This window comes from Convolutriloba macropyga, unplaced genomic scaffold, assembly GCF_964194025.1.
Source record: "Convolutriloba macropyga unplaced genomic scaffold, txConMacr16.3 SCAFFOLD_346, whole genome shotgun sequence".
Classification (NCBI taxonomy): Eukaryota; Metazoa; Xenacoelomorpha; order Acoela; family Convolutidae; genus Convolutriloba; species Convolutriloba macropyga.
This window is the reverse complement of record NW_027451371.1, coordinates 61150-70000: the sequence shown is the minus strand read 5'-3', so window position 1 is coordinate 70000 and position 8851 is coordinate 61150.

Here is an 8851-nt window from a genome sequence, read left to right as displayed (position 1 = left end):
AGCTTGAGTTAGCTTGAGTTAGCTCGGGTTAGCTTGAGTTTGACTTCATTAACCCAAGTTAGCTTGGGTTAACTTCATTAAGTTAGCTTGAACTAGCTTGAGTTAGCTTGAGTTAGCTTGAGTTAGCTAGCTTGAATTAGCTTGAGTTAGCTTGAGTTAGCTTGAATTAGCTTGAGTTAGCTTGAGTTAGCTCGGGTTAGCTTGAGTTTGACTTCATTAACCCAAGTTAGCTTGGGTTAACTTCATTAAGTTAGCTTGAACTAGCTTGAGTTAGCTTGAGTTAGCTTGAGTTAGCTTGAGTTAGCTTGAGTTAGCTTGTCTTAGCTTTAGCTAGCTTGAGTTAGCTTGAACTAGCTTTAGCTACCTTGAGTTAGCTTGAGTTAGCTCGGGTTAGCTTGAGTTAGCTTGAGTTAGCTTGAGTTAGCTTTAGCTAGCTTGAGTTAGCTTGAGTTAGCTTGAGTTAGCTTGAGTTAGCTTGAATTAGCTTGAGTTAGCTTGAGTTAGCTTTAGCTAGCTTGGGTTAGCTTGAGCTAGCTTGAGTTAGCTCGGGTTAGCTTGAGTTAGCTTGAGTTAGCTTTAGCTAGCTTGAGTTAGCTTGAGTTAGCTTGAGTTAGCTTGAGTTAGCTTTAGCTAGCTTGAGTTAGCTTGAACTAGCTTGAGTTAGCTTGAGCTAGCTTGAGTTAGCTTGAGTTAGCTTGAGTTAGCTTTAGCTAGCTTGAGTTAGCTTGAACTAGCTTTAGTTAGCTTGAGTTAGCTTGAGTTAGCTTGAGTTAGCTTGAGTTAGCTTGTCTTAGCTTTAGCTAGCTTGAGTTAGCTTGAACTAGCTTTAGCTACCTTGAGTTAGCTTGAGTTAGCTCGGGTTAGCTTGAGTTAGCTTGAGTTAGCTTGAGTTAGCTTTAGCTAGCTTGAGTTAGCTTGAGTTAGCTTGAGTTAGCTTGAACTAGCTTGAGTTAGCTTGAGTTAGCTTGAGTTAGCTTGAGTTAGCTTGAGTTAGCTTGAGTTAGCTTGTCTTAGCTTTAGCTAGCTTGAGTTAGCTTGAACTAGCTTTAGCTACCTTGAGTTAGCTTGAGTTAGCTCGGGTTAGCTTGAGTTAGCTTGAGTTAGCTTGAGTTAGCTTTAGCTAGCTTGAGTTAGCTTGAGTTAGCTTGAGTTAGCTTGAGTTAGCTTGAATTAGCTTGAGTTAGCTTGAGTTAGCTTTAGCTAGCTTGGGTTAGCTTGAGCTAGCTTGAGTTAGCTCGGGTTAGCTTGAGTTAGCTTGAGTTAGCTTTAGCTAGCTTGAGTTAGCTTGAGTTAGCTTGAGTTAGCTTGAGTTAGCTTTAGCTAGCTTGAGTTAGCTTGAACTAGCTTGAGTTAGCTTGAGCTAGCTTGAGTTAGCTTGAGTTAGCTTGAGTTAGCTTTAGCTAGCTTGAGTTAGCTTGAACTAGCTTGAGTTAGCTTGAGTTAGCTTGAGTTAGCTTGTCTTAGCTTTAGCTAGCTTGAGCTAGCTTGAACTAGCTTTAGCTACCTTGAGTTAGCTTGAGTTAGCTCGGGTTAGCTTGAGTTAGCTTGAGTTAGCTTGAGTTAGCTTTAGCTAGCTTGAGTTAGCTTGAGTTAGCTTGAGTTAGCTTGAACTAGCTTGAGTTAGCTTGAGTTAGCTTGAGTTAGCTTGAGTTAGCTTGAGTTAGCTTGTCTTAGCTTTAGCTAGCTTGAGTTAGCTTGAACTAGCTTTAGCTACCTTGAGTTAGCTTGAGTTAGCTCGGGTTAGCTTGAGTTAGCTTGAGTTAGCTTGAGTTAGCTTTAGCTAGCTTGAGTTAGCTTGAGTTAGCTTGAGTTAGCTTGAGTTAGCTTGAATTAGCTTGAGTTAGCTTGAGTTAGCTTTAGCTAGCTTGGGTTAGCTTGAGCTAGCTTGAGTTAGCTCGGGTTAGCTTGAGTTAGCTTGAGTTAGCTTTAGCTAGCTTGAGTTAGCTTGAGTTAGCTTGAGTTAGCTTGAGTTAGCTTTAGCTAGCTTGAGTTAGCTTGAACTAGCTTGAGTTAGCTTGAGCTAGCTTGAGTTAGCTTGAGTTAGCTTGAGTTAGCTTTAGCTAGCTTGAGTTAGCTTGAACTAGCTTGAGTTAGCTTGAGTTAGCTTGAGTTAGCTTGTCTTAGCTTTAGCTAGCTTGAGCTAGCTTGAACTAGCTTTAGCTACCTTGAGTTAGCTTGAGTTAGCTCGGGTTAGCTTGAGTTAGCTTGAGTTAGCTTGAGTTAGCTTTAGCTAGCTTGAGTTAGCTTGAGTTAGCTTGAGTTAGCTTTAGCTAGCTTGAGTTAGCTTGAACTAGCTTGAGTTAGCTTGAGCTAGCTTGAGTTAGCTTGAGTTAGCTTGAGTTAGCTTTAGCTAGCTTGAGTTAGCTTGAACTAGCTTGAGTTAGCTTGAGTTAGCTTGAGTTAGCTTGTCTTAGCTTTAGCTAGCTTGAGCTAGCTTGAACTAGCTTTAGCTACCTTGAGTTAGCTTGAGTTAGCTCGGGTTAGCTTGAGTTAGCTTGAGTTAGCTTGAGTTAGCTTTAGCTAGCTTGAGTTAGCTTGAGTTAGCTTGAGTTAGCTTGAACTAGCTTGAGTTAGCTTGAGTTAGCTTGAGTTAGCTTGAGTTAGCTTGAGTTAGCTTGTCTTAGCTTTAGCTAGCTTGAGTTAGCTTGAACTAGCTTTAGCTACCTTGAGTTAGCTTGAGTTAGCTCGGGTTAGCTTGAGTTAGCTTGAGTTAGCTTGAGTTAGCTTTAGCTAGCTTGAGTTAGCTTGAGTTAGCTTGAGTTAGCTTGAGTTAGCTTGAATTAGCTTGAGTTAGCTTGAGTTAGCTTTAGCTAGCTTGGGTTAGCTTGAGCTAGCTTGAGTTAGCTCGGGTTAGCTTGAGTTAGCTTGAGTTAGCTTTAGCTAGCTTGAGTTAGCTTGAGTTAGCTTGAGTTAGCTTGAGTTAGCTTTAGCTAGCTTGAGTTAGCTTGAACTAGCTTGAGTTAGCTTGAGCTAGCTTGAGTTAGCTTGAGTTAGCTTGAGTTAGCTTTAGCTAGCTTGAGTTAGCTTGAACTAGCTTGAGTTAGCTTGAGTTAGCTTGAGTTAGCTTGTCTTAGCTTTAGCTAGCTTGAGCTAGCTTGAACTAGCTTTAGCTACCTTGAGTTAGCTTGAGTTAGCTCGGGTTAGCTTGAGTTAGCTTGAGTTAGCTTGAGTTAGCTTTAGCTAGCTTGAGTTAGCTTGAGTTAGCTTGAGTTAGCTTGAACTAGCTTGAGTTAGCTTGAGTTAGCTTGAGTTAGCTTGAGTTAGCTTGAGTTAGCTTGTCTTAGCTTTAGCTAGCTTGAGTTAGCTTGAACTAGCTTTAGCTACCTTGAGTTAGCTTGAGTTAGCTCGGGTTAGCTTGAGTTAGCTTGAGTTAGCTTGAGTTAGCTTTAGCTAGCTTGAGTTAGCTTGAGTTAGCTTGAGTTAGCTTGAGTTAGCTTGAATTAGCTTGAGTTAGCTTGAGTTAGCTTTAGCTAGCTTGGGTTAGCTTGAGCTAGCTTGAGTTAGCTCGGGTTAGCTTGAGTTAGCTTGAGTTAGCTTTAGCTAGCTTGAGTTAGCTTGAGTTAGCTTGAGTTAGCTTGAGTTAGCTTTAGCTAGCTTGAGTTAGCTTGAACTAGCTTGAGTTAGCTTGAGCTAGCTTGAGTTAGCTTGAGTTAGCTTGAGTTAGCTTTAGCTAGCTTGAGTTAGCTTGAACTAGCTTGAGTTAGCTTGAGCTAGCTTGAGTTAGCTTGAGTTAGCTTGAGTTAGCTTTAGCTAGCTTGAGTTAGCTTGAACTAGCTTGAGTTAGCTTGAGTTAGCTTGAGTTAGCTTGAGTTAGCTTGTCTTAGCTTTAGCTAGCTTGAGCTAGCTTGAACTAGCTTTAGCTACCTTGAGTTAGCTTGAGTTAGCTCGGGTTAGCTTGAGTTAGCTTGAGTTAGCTTGAGTTAGCTTGAGCTAGCTTGAGTTAGCTTGAGTTAGCTTGAGTTAGCTTTAGCTAGCTTGAGTTAGCTTGAACTAGCTTGAGTTAGCTTGAGCTAGCTTGAGTTAGCTTGAGTTAGCTTGAGTTAGCTTTAGCTAGCTTGAGTTAGCTTGAACTAGCTTGAGTTAGCTTGAGTTAGCTTGAGTTAGCTTGAGTTAGCTTGAATTAGCTTGAGTTAGCTTGAGTTAGCGTTAGCTAGCTTGGGTTAGCTTGAGCTAGCTTGAGTTAGCTCGGGTTAGCTTGAGTTAGCTTGAGTTAGCTTTAGCTAGCTTGAGTTAGCTTGAGTTAGCTTGAGTTAGCTTGAGTTAGCTTTAGCTAGCTTGAGTTAGCTTGAGCTAGCTGAGTTAGCTTGAGTTAGCTAGCTTGAGCTTGAGCTAGCTAGCTAGCTTGAGCTTGAGCTAGCTAGCTCGCTTGAGCTTGAGCTTGAGCTAGCTAGCTTGAGCTTGAGCTAGCTAGCTAGCTTGAGCTTGAGCTTGAGCTAGCTGGCTTGAGCTTGAGCTAGCTAGCTTGAGCTTGAGCTAGCTAGCTAGCTAGCTTGAGCTTGAGCTTGAGCTAGCTAGCTAGCTTGAGCTAGCTATCTAGCTTGAGCTTGAGCTAGCTAGCTAGCTTGAGCTTGAGCTTGAGCTTGAGCTAGCTGGCTTGAGCTTGAGCTAGCTAGCTTGAGCTTGAGCTAGCTAGCTAGCTTGAGCTTGAGCTTGAGCTAGCTGGCTTGAGCTTGAGCTAGCTAGCTTGAGCTTGAGCTAGCTAGCTAGCTTGAGCTTGAGCTTGAGCTAGCTAGCTAGCTAGCTTGAGCTTGAGCTTGAGCTTGAGCTAGCTAGCTTGAGCTTGAGCTAGCTAGCTAGCTTGAGCTTGAGCTTGAGCTAGCTAGCTTGAGCTTGAGCTTGAGCTAGCTAGCTTGAGCTTGAGCTTGAGCTAGCTAGCTTGAGCTTGAGCTTGAGCTAGCTAGCTTGAGCTTGAGCTTGAGCTAGCTAGCTAGCTAGCTTGAGCTTGAGCTAGCTAGCTTGAGCTTGAGCTAGCTAGCTAGCTTGAGATTGAGCTTGAGCTAGCTGGCTTGAGCTTGAGCTAGCTAGCTTGAGCTTGAGCTAGCTAGCTTGAGCTTGAGCTAGCTAGCTAGCTTGAACTTGAGCTAGCTAGCTAGCTTGAGCTTGAGCTTGAGCTAGCTAGCTAGCTTGAGCTTGAGCTAGCTAGCTAGCTTGAGCTTGAGCTAGCTAGCTCGCTTGAGCTTGAGCTTGAGCTAGCTAGCTTGAGCTTGAGCTAGCTAGCTAGCTTGAGCTTGAGCTTGAGCTAGCTGGCTTGAGCTTGAGCTAGCTAGCTTGAGCTTGAGCTAGCTAGCTAGCTAGCTTGAGCTTGAGCTTGAGCTAGCTAGCTAGCTTGAGCTAGCTATCTAGCTTGAGCTTGAGCTAGCTAGCTAGCTTGAGCTTGAGCTTGAGCTTGAGCTAGCTGGCTTGAGCTTGAGCTAGCTAGCTTGAGCTTGAGCTAGCTAGCTAGCTAGCTTGAGCTTGAGCTTGAGCTAGCTAGCTAGCTTGAGCTAGCTATCTAGCTTGAGCTTGAGCTAGCTAGCTAGCTTGAGCTTGAGCTTGAGCTTGAGCTAGCTGGCTTGAGCTTGAGCTAGCTAGCTTGAGCTTGAGCTAGCTAGCTAGCTTGAGCTTGAGCTTGAGCTAGCTGGCTTGAGCTTGAGCTAGCTAGCTTGAGCTTGAGCTAGCTAGCTAGCTTGAGCTTGAGCTTGAGCTAGCTAGCTAGCTAGCTTGAGCTTGAGCTTGAGCTTGAGCTAGCTAGCTTGAGCTTGAGCTAGCTAGCTAGCTTGAGCTTGAGCTTGAGCTAGCTAGCTTGAGCTTGAGCTTGAGCTAGCTAGCTTGAGCTTGAGCTTGAGCTAGCTAGCTTGAGCTTGAGCTTGAGCTAGCTAGCTTGAGCTTGAGCTTGAGCTAGCTAGCTAGCTAGCTTGAGCTTGAGCTAGCTAGCTTGAGCTTGAGCTAGCTAGCTAGCTTGAGATTGAGCTTGAGCTAGCTGGCTTGAGCTTGAGCTAGCTAGCTTGAGCTTGAGCTAGCTAGCTTGAGCTTGAGCTAGCTAGCTAGCTTGAACTTGAGCTAGCTAGCTAGCTTGAGCTTGAGCTTGAGCTAGCTAGCTAGCTTGAGCTTGAGCTAGCTAGCTAGCTTGAGCTTGAGCTAGCTAGCTCGCTTGAGCTTGAGCTTGAGCTAGCTAGCTTGAGCTTGAGCTAGCTAGCTAGCTTGAGCTTGAGCTTGAGCTAGCTGGCTTGAGCTTGAGCTAGCTAGCTTGAGCTTGAGCTAGCTAGCTAGCTAGCTTGAGCTTGAGCTTGAGCTAGCTAGCTAGCTTGAGCTAGCTATCTAGCTTGAGCTTGAGCTAGCTAGCTAGCTTGAGCTTGAGCTTGAGCTTGAGCTAGCTGGCTTGAGCTTGAGCTAGCTAGCTTGAGCTTGAGCTAGCTAGCTAGCTTGAGCTTGAGCTTGAGCTAGCTGGCTTGAGCTTGAGCTAGCTAGCTTGAGCTTGAGCTAGCTAGCTAGCTTGAGCTTGAGCTTGAGCTAGCTAGCTAGCTAGCTTGAGTTTGAGCTTGAGCTTGAGCTAGCTAGCTTGAGCTTGAGCTAGCTAGCTAGCTTGAGCTTGAGCTTGAGCTAGCTAGCTTGAGCTTGAGCTTGAGCTAGCTAGCTTGAGCTTGAGCTTGAGCTAGCTAGCTTGAGCTTGAGCTTGAGCTAGCTAGCTTGAGCTTGAGCTTGAGCTAGCTAGCTAGCTAGCTTGAGCTTGAGCTAGCTAGCTTGAGCTTGAGCTAGCTAGCTAGCTTGAGATTGAGCTTGAGCTAGCTGGCTTGAGCTTGAGCTAGCTAGCTTGAGCTTGAGCTAGCTAGCTTGAGCTTGAGCTAGCTAGCTAGCTTGAACTTGAGCTAGCTAGCTAGCTTGAGCTTGAGCTTGAGCTAGCTAGCTAGCTTGAGCTTGAGCTTGAGCTAGCTGGCTTGAGCTTGAGCTAGCTAGCTTGAGCTTGAGCTAGCTAGCTTGAGCTTGAGCTAGCTAGCTAGCTTGAACTTGAGCTAGCTAGCTAGCTTGAGCTTGAGCTAGCTAGCTAGCTTGAGCTTGAGCTAGCTAGCTAGCTTGAGCTTGAGCTTGAGCTAGCTAGCTTGAGCTTGAGCTTGAGCTAGCTAGCTAGCTTGAGCTTGAGCTAGCTAGCTTGAGCTTGAGCTAGCTAGCTTGAGCTTGAGCTAGCTAGCTAGCTTGAGCTTGAGCTAGCTAGCTAGCTTGAACTTGAGCTAGCTAGCTAGCTTGAGCTTGAGCTAGCTAGCTAGCTTGAGCTAGCTAGCTAGCTTGAGCTTGAGCTTGAGCTAGCTAGCTTGAGCTTGAGCTAGCTAGCTAGCTTGAGCTTGAGCTAGCTAGCTAGCTTGAGCTTGAGCTAGCTAGCTAGCTTGAGCTTGAGCTTGAGCTAGCTAGCTTGAGCTTGAGCTTGAGCTAGCTAGCTAGCTTGAGCTTGAGCTAGCTAGCTTGAGCTTGAGCTAGCTAGCTTGAGCTTGAGCTAGCTAGCAAGCTTGTGCTTGAGCTAGCTAGCTAGCTTGAGCTTGAGCTTGAGCTAGCTAGCTTGAGCTTGAGCTAGCTAGCTTGAGCTTGAGCTAGCTAGCTTGAGCTTGAGCTAGCTAGCAAGCTTGTGCTTGAGCTAGCTAGCTAGCTTGAGCTTGAGCTTGAGCTAGCTGGCTTGAGCTTGAGCTAGCTAGCTTGAGCTTGAGCTAGCTAGCTTGAGCTTGACCTAGCTAGCTAGCTTGAACTTGAGCTAGCTAGCTAGCTTGAGCTTGAGCTAGCTAGCTAGCTTGAGCTTGAGCTAGCTAGCTAGCTTGAGCTTGAGCTTGAGCTAGCTAGCTTGAGCTTGAGCTTGAGCTAGCTAGCTAGCTTGAGCTTGAGCTAGCTAGCTTGAGCTTGAGCTAGCTAGCTTGAGCTTGAGCTAGCTAGCTAGCTTGAGCTTGAGCTAGCTAGCTAGCTTGAACTTGAGCTAGCTAGCTAGCTTGAGTTTGAGCTAGCTAGCTTGAGCTTGAGCTAGCTAGCTTGAGCTTGAGCTAGCTAGCTAGCTTGAACTTGAGCTAGCTAGCTAGCTTGAGCTTGAGCTAGCTAGCTAGCTTGAGCTTGAGCTAGCTAGCTAGCTTGAGCTTGAGCTTGAGCTAGCTAGCTTGAGCTTGAGCTTGAGCTAGCTAGCTAGCTTGAGCTTGAGCTAGCTAGCTTGAGCTTGAGCTAGCTAGCTTGAGCTTGAGCTAGCTAGCTAGCTTGAGCTTGAGCTAGCTAGCTAGCTTGAACTTGAGCTAGCTAGCTAGCTTGAGCTTGAGCTAGCTAGCTTGAGCTTGAGCTAGCTAGCTAGCTTGAGCTTGAGCTTGAGCTAGCTAGCTAGCTAGCTTGAGCTTGAGCTTGAGCTTGAGCTAGCTAGCTTGAGCTTGAGCTAGCTAGCTAGCTTGAGCTTGGGCTTGAGCTAGCTAGCTTGAGCTTGAGCTTGAGCTAGCTAGCTTGAGCTTGAGCTTGAGCTAGCTAGCTTGAGCTTGAGCTTGAGCTAGCTAGCTTGAGCTTGAGCTTGAGCTAGCTAGCTAGCTAGCTTGAGCTTGAGCTAGCTAGCTTGAGCTTGAGCTAGCTAGCTAGCTTGAGCTTGAGCTTGAGCTAGCTGGCTTGAGCTTGAGCTAGCTAGCTTGAGCTTGAGCTAGCTAGCTTGAGCTTGAGCTAGCTAGCTAGCTTGAACTTGAGCTAGCTAGCTAGCTTGAGCTTGAGCTTGAGCTTGAGCTAGCTAGCTAGCTTGAGCTTGAGCTTGAGCTAGCTGGCTTGAGCTTGAGCTAGCTAGCTTGAGCTTGAGCTAGCTAGCTTGAGCTTGAGCTAGCTAGCTAGCTTGAACTTGAGCTAGCTAGCTAGCTTGAGCTTGAGCTAGCTAGCT